Source organism: Sinocyclocheilus anshuiensis, unplaced genomic scaffold (genome assembly GCF_001515605.1).
Source record: "Sinocyclocheilus anshuiensis isolate Anshui unplaced genomic scaffold, SAMN03320099.WGS_v1.1 scaffold944, whole genome shotgun sequence".
Lineage (NCBI taxonomy): Eukaryota > Metazoa > Chordata > Actinopteri > Cypriniformes > Cyprinidae > Sinocyclocheilus > Sinocyclocheilus anshuiensis.
The window spans coordinates 35,117-52,987 of NW_015549559.1; the positions used below are offsets into that span (position 1 = coordinate 35,117).

The 17,871-nt window shown below is 36.4% G+C and overlaps 2 pseudogenes; one reads left to right on the top strand and one right to left on the bottom strand.

The window, feature by feature from the left end:
* Nucleotides 1-5,904: 5,904 nt before the first annotated feature.
* On the bottom strand, nucleotides 5,905-8,061 carry LOC107657088 (chymotrypsin B-like; annotated as a pseudogene).
* Nucleotides 8,062-12,760: 4,699 nt separating this feature from the next.
* LOC107657077 (chymotrypsin A-like) lies at nucleotides 12,761-14,325 on the top strand (annotated as a pseudogene).
* The last annotated feature ends 3,546 nt before the right edge of the window (nucleotides 14,326-17,871 follow it).

Here is a 17,871-nt window from a genome sequence, read left to right on the forward strand (position 1 = left end):
AAAGCCAAAAGCAAACATAGATAATTATACTCAGTCTTTAAATTCTTGATCATAATGAATAGCAGCCCAGTTAGTAGTGAAGCCCTGAGTGCTCCCAAACGTCCCACCACCAGCACGACCCTTTCCTGTTTGACTCTAGTCATCTCCAATAAGAGATACATTTGGGATCCACTCAGTGCATTCCTAATAAAAACTTTTGGGTTTCAGCAATCCAGCAATCCAAAGTTTTGACTGTATATATTAAAATTAATTAAAATTTTGGGGATGCATTAGGGTGCAATGTTTTTCTAGCCTATACAAATGAACTCAGAGCAAAACAGACTGAAGAATAAAATGCATAAATAAAGTTCTTCTGGTAAGAGAAATGCAACACCTGAGTGAAATATGGTAAATGTAATTGTAAATGATCTATTTGCTAGATAATAGCACTGGAAGTAATTAACCTTGAAATTGCTTTGTACAATTAGTGTTTTCTGTTCTTACTAATGAATGACAATGTTTTACATTTTTCAGTGTAAAAACCCAATGAAATGTCACTCAGCTATTTTTATGATTCTGTACTATTTCTAAAATGTTATAATGAGTTTTAAATATCACTGACCAAATGTGCATACTGAATGCTTGAGGCTATCAAGTCTCTTTCAGAAACATTCATGTTGCATTGAAGTTTAAAATTGAGTGGTGAAATAGTTGATTCAGAATCACAATATGATTGCTAGAGTTTGATTGAGGTAGGAAATGAATATGCAATGTGTGTTTCTGGGATGATTGGTCTAATTCCCAGTCCTTGTTTTTTATATATATATATACAGTATATATATATATATATATATATATATATATGTTCTTCTCACCAGACAATATGTGGCAGAATTCCCATAAAAGAGACAAGGGAAGAGTAAAATCCGACTGTGATGGTTCGGAGGAGACTCACTCAGTGATGTTTTTTTCAGAATTGGACCATGATCTTACTGGTTTACAAGATTGCTCACTTGTGGCCTTCTTTTTCCATTATGTTAATGTGCTATGTGCTGTGGTAAAGGATGGTTATGGTGGTCCCAAAGAACTTGAGTGACTCAATCATACCTGCAGCTGTTACACCTATTTCCAAGAAGAGGTGGGCTCATTTTCAAGAGGCAGAAAGAGCAACCCTGAGGCACTCCAGTGCTCACAGTTATGGGGCTTGACAGGTTGTAGCCCAGGTGTTTGTGATCCACTGGCACAAAGATGGTGTTATATTTACTTCTGTCAGAGCTAAATTTCACAAACAGCATTCTGATGTATGCGCCAAGGTAGTCCAGGTGTAACAGAGAGAGAGGCCCATGTTCACTGCATCTTCTAGAGGCTAGTTATGGAAGCAAAATCTCAAAAAAACACACTTTGCCTGTAATGTCTGGCCTTAAAGTATAGGAGTACCAAGTACACATGTATATGTTCTTTCTTACAATACTGATGTTAAACATGTTTTTTTTAGGAATGAGCGCTAACATGTAACATCTAAAAACCCCTCCCACACATTCCACAATGGTAACATTTATACATTTTGCAGTCCAATTCAAGTGCACTATTTTGCAAATCACCTCAAATCTTGCAATACAATTGAAACACACAATTTTTCTCACTTAATGCAATCCCTGGGATTCAAAGCCATGATGTTGCTGTTGTTAACACAATGCTCTACTGTTTGAGCTACAGGAACACACTTACAACCGCTAAATAAATACATTCATAAATCTGAAGCAACTTAGAAGTGCTTGAACTGCTCTGTCTGGTTTCATTATTGATATTATACTCAAAACTAAGTGTTGAATCCAGGTAAAAATAAACAAGATATCACAGACTTTAAGGACAAGCAGAACAAAATCTTACCATTTTGTCACCTTTTCAGGCCCTGCAGCTTTCCTCATGTTTTGTCTTTTGAGAAGTATGTGGATATCGTCCTCTTTGATATGAGCGAGGAATGAAGTGGAAATGAGAGGTATAGGTGAGGTGGTAGTGTGGAAACGTGAGATTTCAATCCAATCTGTCTGATCCAATCTGTCTGATATAGTAGCTATAGCAAGAATCATGCAGAAATTTTAATCTATTGTAAAATATTTAATATCTAAGCTGTTGTGTGAATTTTATGTGAATCCGGCGAACATTTTGCAAGTTAGTAGCCTACTTACTAGTACACAAGAATTTCAGTGTCATCATTGTAGATGCAAGCACAACAATTTAATACAGTACCAACACAGTCAAATTTAAAAGGGCAAGACGCTGTTCTTTCAGAATCTGATTGTAGCTAAACAAAGAAACAGGCAGTGGTGGACAGTAACGGAGTAGTTTTACTTCGTTACTGTACTTAAGTACATTTTTCAAGTATCTGTACTTTACTGGAGTAGTTTTATTTTGAGTAACTTTTACTTTTACTTCACTACATTCCAAAGCATAAGATCGTACTTTTTTACTCAAGTACTTGATTTGTGTACTTCGTCCACCACTGGAAACAGGTATGTGGTGTATTGACAGACAGTGGTGTTGGGTGAACGTTTAAGATAGGTCTCAGTTCTCAACATTGGAGGAGTCCTCGAGAACTGGGATATTTTCAAAGCCCCACACACTCAAAAACTCATCCACTCATTCACTCTGTAGGTAGAAGCAGTATCAAAGAATAGCACACTTCATGTGTTCCAGGTGGGCTGCTACTCTCATGTCCTGCTGACTTTAACTTTGGCAGTTTTGATCTTCTCTGTCCAACTGTGGGCAGATAAAACACATGAAAGCTGTCTGGTTCATTTGAGGAGTGAGTGCCTTAGGTTCACACATTATTTCCGAAGGAGGACACAAACCGAGACAGAAAAGAAGAGGTAAAAGAAAAGAGAAGGTGTGATGCAAAGAAATGACTAAGACTATTATGGAGCTGAGGCTGAGTGATATGAATAAAATGAAACAGAAATTAAAACGAGATACATTAAGGGGAAGATGGAGACATCATGCAATTAGTGCTCATTAAACCAAATGTGATTTCAATAAAAAAAGCCATTGCATTCAAATAAATTGAATAATTGCATATATTTTGTTTTCATATACTTTCTGTGTCAGAACTCTACAAAAATTCAGTTTTACTGTATTTTTAAGTAGCATATTAATCCATAAAACAATAATGTGAAAACAATGTACTGTAGAGCAATATCTGAGTTTAACCACGAAAATTACATTGAACTTTAAAAATGTGAAATACAGATGTTGAAAAATACACTCACTGGAGAATTTAGCTTCATGTACTGTGGATGTCCAGGAATATATATCTAGTAAAGTAATTACTGAATTGTGTGCTCTCTTCACCACCAAATTAAAATGCTCATATGCACTTCAGTGCCAAGATAATTATTGGTACTGCCCAGAGCTTAACTTGTAAATTAATAATTGACAGCAAAATAGCAATTAAAAGGCGCTGTGACCGACACTGAAAATACACCTTAAGTTTTCCCGGAACATTCAATGACGTCACTAAACGGGGGATGCCACAATTATATGGAGAGCATCGTTCACACGTTTCTGCATTAACCTAACTAGGGCACAGCTTCAAACCCTGGGTCAAAAATGGGTTGCCAGGATGATTTTAGGAAAATGTATATCTAAGATACATTAAAAATAACAAAATTTGTTTTCATAAAAATAAAATTCAATCATAGTATAGGTATAAATATGCAAAAATATCTGACTTAAGTAAGTAACAATTTTAATTGCAAACCTCTAAATATGCGCTTGCTCTCATATGCACGCACAAACTGTCACGATCTAATGGCGGATCCTTAAAAACAATTACCGGAGCGAAAAATCCAAAATCTGACATTTTCCGGAACAGGATCTGGCTCAAATTAAGCACTGGTACTGCCTCAAGATGTTTTCTGTTTATGTTCTTGACAGTACATCTCAACGTTCAGTTTGTTAACATTAATGTAGGTTCAGTTTGTAAACATTAGCTGCTTTAGTTATCACGAACTAACAATGAACAGTACTTTAAAGCATTTATTCCAGGTTAATGTTAATACAGTATAATATTTTTTAGACTTCAGTTATGAATTATATAAATTACCATGTTAATGTATTTTGATTAATTAACAATGAACAATAGTATATTTACAAATTATAATCATGCTCAGATGCTATTGATTATAAATGATTTTTATTTATAAATCATATATGATTATAAATGCATTTACACAGCAATTATAACTGTGTACTTTGACATCTTAGGCTGTTGGTGGGTCAGAGCAGGTTTAATTTAGTCTGGCTTTTATGCTGCATTATGTCTTTACACAGAATTTTGAGCAGGCACAGAGCAGCCTGTGTAAAGCTGTGTAAAGATGCCTTTAGTGAAGACACTTTTTTGAATCAGTACAAAGCATCACATTTTTTTCCACAGTTGACTCAGCAACATTTGATTGTGAAATCCCTTCAAAATGTCAAAATATTCAGAAGATTTAAGATATTACAACCCAATAAATCTCTTTCTGCAAGGGGTTTATGCAGAGCCACATATATTATTATGTGCCACTCTCAGACGAGGTGGACCTTCTCAATACTGGAATTAGTCCAATGGGAAAATTGCTAAGAGTTATTCTATTTGATCAGTTGACCCAGCTGTCCTCAATGGCCTTGAATTCTCTTGATCCTTTCCTCCCCTCTCCAACCATAAAAAAACTAACTCAGAGTCATCCAAAGATGTATGATAATTTAGGTTTGATACTGTGAGTTGAAGGTTTAAAACTGTGATCTGAAATAAATTCATTGTATAACATTAATACTGAATGTTCAGTTCTGGCCAGTCTTAACCTTGCGTGAACACAAGGTGGATGATGCAGGAAAATATATGAAAAGCAAAGCTCCAGAATTGCTTGGTTTTGATTCTGAGTGACACCTCAAGACAACATTCACCTTGAAACTACTGTCATGCTGTTTTTTTTTTTTAATGTGTGTGTGTTATTCAGCTGACATTTAACTGAGAACTGAAGAGCCCAAGCTTTAGCACATCAATTCATGCTTAAATTTAAGAAGTGGTTCATGGGATATTGCTGTTGTTGTTTTTTCGTTCGGTTTATTGTACTGAGGCTCTCACTTCACTCTATTTATTTCAGTACTAGCATCATCAGAGAAACAAAACGAGAGCTTCTCCTATTGTATCATTTGTCTCTCATCCCTCTTCTTCATCTTTTGTTTTTGTCCTCTACATCTCTCTGTGAAACAGCTGCTCCACTGTTGTATATACATCTCAAGGAAGATCAGGATGTTGCCATGGAGACCACTTATATGATGTTTTACCTCATATTTAATAGACTGAAGGGATGAAAGGTTTGAGGCTGTGAGAATCTGTGAACGCACCAAAATATGCCTAGACAAAAAAATCTTTCAGTTGGATTTATGTATGAAATAACCATAGAATATCAGGGGAATTACATTTTACTAATATAATAAAGCCCATGCTTGTTTTGGTATTAATTTGAAGACTACAGCTTTGCGTATAAACTACAATGACAAAAACATTAAATTAATTAAGATTGGACTGCCTCTGGCAATTAAAAACATTTAACAGTTTTTGACAATGCTTGCATTCTAGAAAACAGAGATTGTAAAGATGAATATAAGTAGCCTGATCTGTCAAAAAATATACTAGTTAGTAGTTTGTGTGATTCTTTAGCGCCCTCCTCTGTCAAAGGTGCGCATTACAACAACAACAACAAAAAAATTTTATTCTGTGTTCTACAGTCATAGATCTCATACCTTTATTATTTTCTAATACCTGGAGAAATGAATGACTAATAATGTATCTATTACACTGTAGTTTTTGCATAATCTGTCTGTACTAACCAAACTCGACAAATATTGGCTAGATTAAAAAATTCAAAATAACATGACATGATATGTTGTGTATATTTATTGAACGAAAAGTAATATGCCTTCATAGCTGTCCACAATTAGGCTGGTTTTAACATTACCCCTTAACTGTGGTAAAACCACTGCTATTCAGTTTTGAGTAGCTCTCAAAATTATGCTGTTCAGAGATGTCAAGGAATGTCTATTCATTTTGTTTCTTTAGTTGGAAGCCAGAATCTCATCCACCCAGCTGCGGAGCTCAGTGACACGTGCGTACACACCAGGAATACTGGTGTCACAGCGGCTGCTTCCCCAGGACACGATACCCACCAGAGTCCAGACATCACCCTTCTGACACACCAGAGGACCACCAGAGTCACCCTAAACAGACAGGAGGACAAGACAGTTAGGGGAGAACATTAGAGAGGAAGAGAAGAAGTGAGGACGAGAGAATAGTCTCACCATGCAAGAGGAGGCGCCAGCAGCACCTGCACAAATCATTGTATCATGGATGTTGCTTCCCCAGTAGCTCTTACAGTCCTGGTTTGACAACAGAGGCAAAGCAACCTGCTGAAGCTCATTAGGGGTGAACAGAGCTACACGGAGAGAGAGAGAATAAAGAAGCAATTGTAAAACATGTTAGGTATTGCAAATATATGTACAATACCATTCAGAAGTTTGGGGTCAGTAAATGTTGTTGCTGGTTGTTGTTGTTTTTCTTTTGCAAAAGTAATTATTACTTTTTATTCAACAAAGACACATTAAACTGATCAAAAGTGATAGTAAAATATTTCTAACGGTTAAAATGATTTCTATTTCAAATAAATGCTGAACAATTTATTAATTAAAAAAAAATCCTACAAAAATATAAAGATATATTTAAACATATATGTATTGATTTAGAATCAACAGCAGGTATTTATTATAGACTGTGATTATATGTTAGTCAGATAACCAACCATTGTATCTGGTCACTCCCCAGCCAGAAGTTACACAGGTCATGCCAGGGGCAAATTCATCTGAAGTCTCAGCAAGACAAACGGGACACATGGGCGTTCAGTGAGGTGGGTTCGATAAGCTTGATCAAGGCAATGTCATTTTCGATGGTGTTAGAGTTCCACTGAGGGTGGGTGAACACCTGGAATTGAGATTTACTCATAAATGTTGTGCCAAAACACAGAAAAAGCACTAATACCAATGAAGAGAAATACAAAGTAAATGTTTAGTACACTCTCAGAAAAAAGGTACAAAGCTGTCACTGGGGCGATACCTTGTTTACCTATAAAAGTTACATAATAGTGCTTTAAAGGTACATATGAATACTTTAAAAGTATGTTTAGTACCTAAAGTGTACATATTAGTACCTTTTTGAAAGGCTATCGCCCCAGTGACAGTTTTGTATTGTTGAGGAATAGGTTTGAAGTTCTTGAGCCTCACTTTCGACACTCTCATAGTCTGCGTGTCCTCCTGAGTGTTGCTGCTTCCCTTGTTATGCTCTCCCAGGATTACACGGTGACTAGTTCTGCAGTAAGCCACAGAGGTTAATAAACCCATGTCTATCTCAGCATTCATGCATATGCAATGATTTAACTGTCTCACCTCACACTGCAATGAGCAGCAGTCACAACCCAGTACTCATTAATCAGAGAGCCACCGCAGAAGTGGAAGCCAGTGAAGTCCTGTCATTTAAACGACAAAATGACAAAACGAAGAAAGAAATGACACTTTGTATAAGCTGTGAAGTCATTTTCAAGCAATATAACAGAAATCTGTAAAAGTAGATTTAAGTATTACTCGCTAACACTAACACTACCTGCAGAGAGACCTGCCAGGGCCAGGAGTGAGGGACTGCCTCCTCACCATTCACAATGCGGGCATAGCCACTGACAACAGGAGGAATGGCAGGAATGCCACAGCCTGAAGAAAAGAGGTTCAAAGAGATTAAGAAGACTGTAAATAATGAAATTTCATTGTACAGCATAAATAGGCCAATTGACCAGGGCCAAATTATTGTTTTTTTTTTAACAGTGTTGATTAGCAATGCTGATCTTTTCAGCAACTGTGACTATGACCCTTGAAAAACAGAGGGAACATAAAAAAAAAAAAGACTGAGGGGGGAAAAACACTTCCTCACCATAGGCTGCACTAATGAAGGCAACGCAGGACAGCAGCCACAGGAAAGACATTGTGCAGAAGACACAGAATTATTGACAGCAGAAAGACCTATTTATCACCAAACCATGATTTCACTCATACCAATGAGGGCATGACAACCTGACATGGTCAAAAATTAACCCTGACAGTCTGCATCAGCTGGCCTTCACCTGTGCAGAATCCCAGGATTTCACACCACTGTATATGAACATTGTCATGTTTAACGTACATAGTACACTGCATTCTTTATAAACTGGGCAATACTTCATGAAAATGCTATTGAAATCTTCTGTTTGATTGATTTTAAAATTATGTATTAAAACAATTTATTGTTAAATTATTTTATTATTTAACTTCATGCTCTGGTATTCTTTTTAGAAAAAATGATTGAATATTTTAGCCAACTAATCTTTCACTGGAATGTTCAAATTTAATTTGACTCTTTGTTCCTGCATTGTAAAAGTGTTAAATAAACAAATAAATTAAGAGATAGTTCACCCAAAAATGAAAATTCTGTCATCATATACTCATCATGTTGATTCTTTCTCATGTGGAACACAAAAGAAGATATTTTGAGAAGTTTTTTAGTTTTCTTGTACTGTCATTAAGGTTTGGTTAATATTTTTGTTAGGCAAAAGCATCAGCATAACTTTTTATGCATAAATTCCATTAAAGAAACACATTTTGTCTGCAACTGTAAAAATAATAAAATTCACTCTGCTGGGCACATAGTTCTTCACATCTTTGGCACATCTTTGTAAAAAAAAAAAAAAAAAAAAAAAAAAGGAAAAGTTTCCTCAATTTTAGTATTTAGAATAACATTGTTTAAAAACATTTTATTCATTTAGAGGTCATATTTGTTTAGGTCACATGCAAAACATGATTTGACAATACTAAGCTATTGCTAATAAGCAAATGCTTATGCATCTTTACATAAACTTGGCTATTTCTTCTTTTCCCATGAAACGTCTGTCATATTTTTCACTTTGGTGAAATTAAGGAAATGAAACATGAAGTACTTCATGTACAATGCAATGCTATATGCAAGAGGTTGAGATAAGAAGTGTGAGCAGGTGCCACATTTACAGTACATACTGCATTCGTCATTCTAAAATATTTTCTAAAAACAAAATTCTGAAGTTTTAAATACAGTTCAGTTTTTTTCTCTCTCTCCATAAAAGCATCTTGACATTTTTACTAATCATAATGCATAACATAACTGTTTTTTTTATTCTTTCACCATTATTAATATATTTATATGCACACATTCTTACAAAATATAAATGTTCTAAGACAAGTGTTCTAAATATTGAACTATCATTTACATTTACATTTAGTCATTTAGCAGACGCTTTTATTCTCATTACAAATGAGGACAATAGAAGCAATCAAAACTAACAAAAGAGCAACATGTAAGTGCAAATGACAAGTCTCGGTTAGCCTAACGCAGTACACGTAGCAAGGTATATTTTTTAGACACACACACACTCAGGTTTGTTTTTGTGAAAAGTGGGGACATCCCATAGGCGTAATGGCTTTTATACTGTACAGACCGTATATTCTATTGCCCTACACCAACCCTACCCCTAAACCTACCCCTCACAGGAAAAAATGACAAGTCTCGGTTAGCCTAACACAGTACACGTAGCAAGGTATATATATATTATATATATATATAAAATAGAATAGAAAGTGCTAGAGTTAGAGGGTCAAATAAAGATGGAACAGATGTGTTTTTAGTCGTTTCTTGAAGATGGTTAAGGACTCAGCTGCTCGGATTGAGTTGGGCAGGTCATTCCACCAGGAGGGAACAGTTAATGAAAAAGTCAGTGAAAGTGATTTTGTGCCTCTTTGAGATGGCACAATAATGTGTGGTTCACTTGCAGAACACAAGTCTCTAGAGGGCATATGCATGCTAATATTAATGCAACTATCATATTATTTTGAATAATTATCATATATAATATAGGGTAAAGCTTTAGATTACAACCCGCAATGTACTGCGTAAGTAAACGGTATTTACAGCGTAACTTTTTTGTAATTACAGTGTACCTATTCAGTACCTCCATGTAGGTATAAGGGAACAATATGCGAAGTTTGGGGAATAAAGGAGTAATAATCTATAAAATTACAAATCATTTATACTGTAAGTATTTTGAAACTAAGGGGTACCTATTCTAATATTACGTAGTTTGTATGACCTAACAACAATCTTATGTTTGCAAGCGATTTAGCAAAAACATACACTGTGTACTTTTTTATAGCCTACGCATATAAAACACGCTGGTAACTGTTTCAATCCAAACGCTTGGTTAAGACTGTTGTGTTGAATAGGGTGAAGCTGCAGGCCCGGAGGCCCAACTGCACACTCAGACCTGCACGCTCAGACCTATCATTTTTTTCAGACAGTGCCACCTGCTGTTTGGAAGAGTACCTGATTAGATAAGATTACCTAACCTGAATTCAATTGCTGATAGATTGCAACTTACACTATTTTTCTACTATAAAATATTACGCTATGACTGAATGCATTATTATATAAAATATTACACATACTAGGTTATGATTTAATGCATTAAGTCTGGTTTATTTTTATTAATTGTATTTGTAAATAGAAATTGTTCAGTTACTTAAATATTTTCATAGTCATTTATTGTTTTCTTAATTATTAAGGATTTATCACATTCTTTAGTATTGAGTTAGGGGATGAACATTAACTCTATATTTACATACAATAAATTATAGTGCTCGGAGTCATTTTCTCACACCAAACTTTATTTTTGTATTCTTTTTCATGAGGTCCTACAAGTCACCGAGCTGTAAACAATGCAGAGAAAAATGGTGAAAAAAATAATTTGGGTTAATAATGTATATATTACATATTAAATAACATCAAATAAAATAAATGCTTTTAAACTATCATTAAATACTAAAATAGGCTATTCGTTTGTTGTTGTAATAAGATGTCACATTGATTTATGCCATAAAACCTGGTAATTTTCAGGAATCCCTTTAATAAAATGAATAACCTTACTCACATGTCCGATGTTGCTAATTGCTAGCAGTTTTATAATGTTGGAAATTATTACGGTACACGAGCTACAAAACAAATGTTCATCCAAACAGCAGGAGGCACTGTCTGAAAAAACGATAGGTCTGAGCGTGCAGGTCTGAGTGTGCAGTTGGGCCTCCGGGCCTGCAGCTTCATAATGTTGGGTTGGTTGGGTTAGGAAGCTGGCTTGATTTGACCCAATTTGGGTTGATATCAGTAAAGTAACCCGATGTTGCTGGGTTATGAATGTGGAGGACGTGAATGAGAGCATGCAGCAAGTCACGTGAATTCAAACGTGAACGATTCTGTGTGCGACGAAATCCGTGACTGCGGTGCTTAAGATGGGAACGTGTGGAAAATAGGAGAAAACTAATCGAAGAGCAGACGAGCGACAACTTTGAAACTGTCTGGAGTGTGTTCCTTTAAAACTGGAGCAGTGAATGTGGTGAGCGCTAACTAGAAACAGCTGGAATGGCGCAAGAGACGAGTCTATCCGTGTTTGCGGCGCTCATGACAGGGATATGTGTAGAAAATACCCCTTTATTCCCCAAACTTTGCATATTATGCCCTTATACCTACACGGAGGTACTGAATAAGTACACTATAATTACAAAAAAGTTACGCTGTAACTGTAACAGTTTACTTACGCAATTGCCCCCTTACTACCCAAACGTAACACATTGTTCCCTTATAGGCCTACCTACACATTGTCACAATTCACTTGGGGAGCAAGGAACGAGGAAACGAGGAGTACTTGAATAACAGTCTTTAATAATCCACAGGAAAACCGAGAAGGAGGACATTCAACAAGTGGTCGACCAACAAGAACTGAAAGGACTAGGGCTTTTAAAGGCAGGATAATTGGGGAGGAACGAGACACACCTGGAATCAAATGAACACAATAGTTCTGGAGGAGGACGGATATCCGGGAGGAGGCCGGCAGACAGAGACCAGGGGGGCGACGAAGGAGGGAGGAGCTAGGGAGGAGACCGTAGGGACCCGGAGCAAGAGGAGCACAGCAGGACCCAGGCCACAGCCATGATGTCGACCCACGGTGGAGCCGTGGCCGCGGTGGAGCCGGAGCGATAGAGGACTGAGGTGGAGCCGAGGGGATGAAGGAGCCTGACGGAGCCGGAGGGACAGGGCGAAGCCAGAGGAGTAGAGTCCCGAGGAGCAGGATGGTCGAAAATTGAGGAAAATCGAGAACATTCAACAAGTAGACCTGACCAACAAGAACTGAAAGGACTAGGGCTTTTAAAGGCAGGATAATTGGGGAGGAACGAGACACACCTGGAATCAAATTAACACAATCAACATGAGGAAGAAACTGGGTCACAGGGGCAAAAACACACACAGAATAGTCCATAATCCTGACACACGTACATTCTTTATAGGTACACTATAATTACAGAAACGTACACCGTAAATTCAGTATACTTACGTAGTTCTTTGCGGGTTGTAGTCTAAAGCGTTACCTAATATAGATGTATGAAGTTTTACGTCTTACTTAACATTGGAATAATAAAATAAAAAAATAAATAATAATCACATATCATATTATAAAAGTGGTATACAAGATAAATGGGACAAGATGATAGGTTCTATGATGCCTTTACTGTATATGGGGTTTCTGGAATATTTAATATCTTGTTCATAAGTGAAAAGTCAAGGTAAATGTGTCAGCAAATTTCAAGAATGACTCATGTATGTTGCAAAACATGTAATGGGAAGGTCAGGTATATAAACCCCCAAGAGTTGGTGAGACAGCCCGATTCAGAAACGGCTTTCATCTGGATTCCATCATGCATTGCTTTCATTGGAACAGCCTATGGTATATAGTGTTTTTTTCCTCTGTAAAATAGATAACATTTTTTGAATGAAAGTGTCAGTTCGGTACATACCAGACAAGGGCAGAAAAACATGCTTATATTTACATGTAAATTCTACATATATGTATTCTCCAGGCTGTGGCGTTCCTGCCATCCCTCCTGTTATCACTGGCTACTCCAGAATTGTGCATGGTGAGGAGGCAGTGACACATTCTTGGCCCTGGCAGGTGTCTCTGCAGGTACAGACATCTTCATTAACAAATGACATACAGATAATATAAAGAAATTTAACAGAACAAACATCTAGGCTTAAAAAAATCTATTGTCTCATTTAAGAACTCCACTTGGTTCTGCGGTGACTCTCTGATCAATGAGTGTTAGGTTGTGACTGCTGCTCACTGCAATGTCAGGTAAGGCAGTATTAAAGAATAAACTGTAATTATTATTATTAATAATAATATTAGTATTCATATTAGTATTAGTATTATTTACCAACTATAATTTCAAAACAGGTCTCTTCAGAATTCTGTGCAATTCTGAAATTAAAAAAGTCAAATATTTTTATTAGGACCTCTCACTGTGTCATCCTGGGTGAGCATGATCGTTCCTCCAATGCAGAGCCCATTCAGACCATGACTATTGGCAAGGTGTGTACACCTTTAATATATTCTGTATCATATCTAAACCACTGAGACAATGTTTTAACAGAGAGATTACTGCAGAGAATGCTGATGTGTCTGTATCCTCTTCACAAAGGTTTTCAAGCACCCTAACTACAACAGCTTCACCATCAATAACAACATCCTCCTGATCAAGCTGGCCTCTCCCGCTCAGCTCAACACTCACGTGTTTCCTGTGTGTCTCGCTGAAACCAGCGACAACTTCCCTGGAGGCATGAAGTGTGTGACCTCTGGATGGGGCTGACCAAGTACAATGGTAGATTTTATAATAGAATTTGCCCGTTCCCTCTCCTGAATGATCTTCTATGTTGAAACATTTCAAAATGTACCTTCCAATCTGTGTTTTCAGCTCCTGATACCCCTGCCCTGCTCCAGCAGGCTGCTCTGCCTCTACTGACCAATGATGACTGCAAGCGTTTCTGGGGAACCAACATCACTGATCTGATGATCTGTGCTGGAGCATCTGGTGCTTCTTCTTGCATGGTGAATTTCTATTGATTTCGCAGTTTACCTCTCTATTTGTTCTTGAAGGTTGTACAGATCTGACTAACTTTTGTGTTTCAGGGTGATTCTGGCGGTCCTCTGGTCTGTGAGAAGAATGGCGTCTGGACTCTGGTTGGTATCGTGTCTTGGGGAAGCAGCACCTGCTCAACCAGTTCACCTGGCGTGTACGCCCGTGTCACCAAACTCCGTGCCTGGGTTGACCAGACCATTGCTGCAAACTAAAGAATAATGTTTATACAGTAGTTCTTGGTCATGTTTATCAATAAAGTTCCCTTTCATGGGAACTTCGAACTGCGTCCTCTAGGGGTCGCTATGGGGAACACCTCGTCGTGACCCGTGTCTGAAGCATACATTGAAAAAACACCAACTTTTTTTATTATTAACCAGAACAAAATATACAATATTAAAAAAAAACATGCCAGAGTGTACAAACCATTGTTTCATTAATCAAAAACTCTATATTCGTGAAAAATATTACAAGTCTTTGCCTTTGTTTAAGAATATCAATGCTTCCTAGAAACGTGCTGTCTTTAACATATATTGCCTCAGAAATATCACTTCCACAAGCTCTTATAAAATGGACAACTTGTTGAGGTATGACATCAAATACAACAGCATACCCTTTTGGTGTAACTGGAAAACCAAATTTATCCAAAAATCCACTATAAGATAATAAATTACCATTTGGATTTAGAAGTTGTCTAACTAACACAATATCATTTTCATACCAACTTTTATAAAAGAGAGATTTATTTTTATACTGAATACATCTATTATTCCAAATAACATATTTATTTGGGGAAAAATTGTGCTTAAACACCAGCATCCAGGCCAATAAATCTTGTTTGTGAAATTTAGCTAATTTCACAGGTAGTTTGTCAATTTTAAAATCACATCTCAACAGAAGATCTATGCCACCCATCACGTCAAACAAGTGTTTTGGAAATGTATACCACATGCTGTCCTTTTCTTTCATGAAGTTAATTAACCAATTAACCTTGAATGTATTGTTTAAAGTTTCAAAACTAAGCACAGATAAACCACCTTTACCCTTTGGTTTACATAAAATTTCCTTTCTCAAATAGTGATGTCTATTCCTCCATACAAAATTAAATAACATTTTGTCTAATTCTTTGTACACATTAGATGGCATATCTAAAGCTAACGACACATAGACGGATCTTGATATCCCCTCTGCTTTTGATAGTAAAACCCTACCATTCAGGGATAAATCTCTTTGAAGCCAGATATTAAATCTTGTTTTAGTTTTGTTCATTATAGGCTTGAAATTGAGCACACTGCGTTCATTCTCATCTTTATGTATGATAACACCTAAATAGGTAACTGTATGTTTAATAGGAATACCATGTAATTCTGTTAAATTACATGTTTTAAGTGGAAACAGTATTGATTTATTTATATTCATTTTAAGACCTGATACTGAGGAAAAGTCTTTGTATTTTTCTCACCTTGTTCAATCCATTTCTGTCTACTTCTTATAAAGGCACCTTTAGCTTTGTCTAAATAAATTGTATCTAATTGTAACTGCAAGGATGCCAGTTGTTTGAGCTCTTCATTTGTTAAAATTCGTTTACAGGATAATTTCATTATTTCTTCAATTAATTTGTTTTCTTTCTCTTTTTTTACTTTAGCCATTTTTTTCCCTATACCTATATCTATGCTTCTTATTTCGAATTTCATTAATTCCCAATTTTGACCAAATTTATTAAAAATACATGCCCATTTCCAATATTTTTCTATAATTTCAATGGCTTTATTTTTAAACCATTCATTCTCTAACAAGGTTTTATTTAATTTCCAATAGTTTGTTTTAGGACCAGCCGGATTTTCAGCATCTTTGTTGAGTTTAATCATTATAGCCTTATGATCTGTTAATACTGAAGTTTCAATTTTCACTAATTCAATATCATCGGCATTATTTGCAGAAATTAAGACAAAAATCAATACGAGAGTGTTTAGTCAGATCATTATTACTCCAGGTATACATTCTTTGATGTGGGTAAGTATATCTCCAGATATCTAAAAGATCCATTCTTGCACATATGTCTTTTAAAATACTTGTTTTTACATTGTTTTTAGGGGACCATCTGTCAATTTCTTCATCCAAAACAGTATTAAAGTCCCCACCCCAAATAATCATTGCACAAGGAAATTTGGAAGTCAGTTGGTTAATTTTACTTTCAATTGTTAAAAACAAATGGTTATTCTTCTGCTTATTATTTGTGGCATAAATATTTACTGTAATAAATTGGGAGAGATCAATACTAATATGCAGAATTATCCATCTTCCTTCAGTATCTGTTTGCTTACTGTGAATGTGTCCTTTGAATTTACCTTTTAATATAACTACCCCTGCAGATTGGTTCGTACCAAATGAGAACCAAACATCATTCCCCCACTGACTTCTCCAAAAATTTACATCTGCTTCACAAGCATGAGATTCTTGAATAAAATAAAAGTCTGCACCTTTGCTTTGACAATACAAAAATAAAGATTTCCTTTTCAGTTGGTTTCCTATACCTCCGGCATTAATCGAAAAAATTTAAATTGACATGAACAATAACAAAGTAAAAAGTTAACATATCCTGCAAGTGCACTTAGTAAGAACATAAGATGTCACACACTATACTTGTTGCATTTATTAACAATAACTCAGAACAGTCTTTTTTGATTTCAGCAGTCATAAGAAACAGTATCTAACAGATAAACAGTCAGTACCTGAAGTCTGATTATTGGTGAAGAAATGGATGTGTTGCCCTGTCATCAGCTGTTAGATCTTCCTTTACTTGAAAACCTCTGCTCTTGAGGAATTCGTTGTTCTTGGCGCCTTCATCTTCATTGTAGCGTTTTCTTTTTTTAGATCTATCACTTCTTGATGACAGAATTCCAGCGATTTTTTTAAGCCTCTCTATTTGCAACGTGTTATGTTTAACAGCTTCATCAGTTTGTCTGCTATCATAAGTCTGCTCTTTCATTGATTTCTGAAGTGATAACTCGAATGATATTGTCTTGTAACTCGGCCAAAGATGGTTCATAACTTACTTGCATCTGTTCTTTGCGCGCTTTCTTGGAAAGTTTTTTCTCCGGTGTATTAGGGCTTGAATCACAGGTCTCATTACTTTCCTTGTAAGCCTTGCAGGAGTAGGAGTGTGTGTCTTGAATCACTCTCTTATCTTTGATGGTAACTACCTCCATTTCTTCCGCAGTACATGTCGAGTTTTTCTCCATATTAAAGTCTGACAGGTTCCGAGATAAAGTTCTCAATATAACAAATAAAGCAACAAAACGTGTAAAATTCAACTTAAAAGACGACTATATACATCCGGTAACAAAATCGTATGCATCTGTATTATACAAACATTGCTGAGTGTGTGACAAAATTTCTAAAGTTCCTCAACAGAAAAGCACAACCACTCGTTCCGCCATCTTGGCCGACCCTCGGAAAAAACACCAACAACACGTTGGCCTCCGACAACCATGACGTCACTACCAATGCGACTATAGTATAAATTGGCACCGGGAGAACACATTAACCTCTTCTTCATCTGACTGTTTCGTTTGAAGCGTGCATTTCTCTGGTAAGAGCGATCTCTATTCATATCATTATGGCGAGCACTAGTAAAGCGTTTAGAGGATGTGTGCATCTGTGTTGTCGTTGTTTAACATCTGATGACACACACGATCTATGCGTTATTTGTTTGGCCGAAGAGCACGCACGCGATGTCTCCGAGGGGGCAATCGGCGTGCACTGCGAGCGTTTTTCCAATGAAAA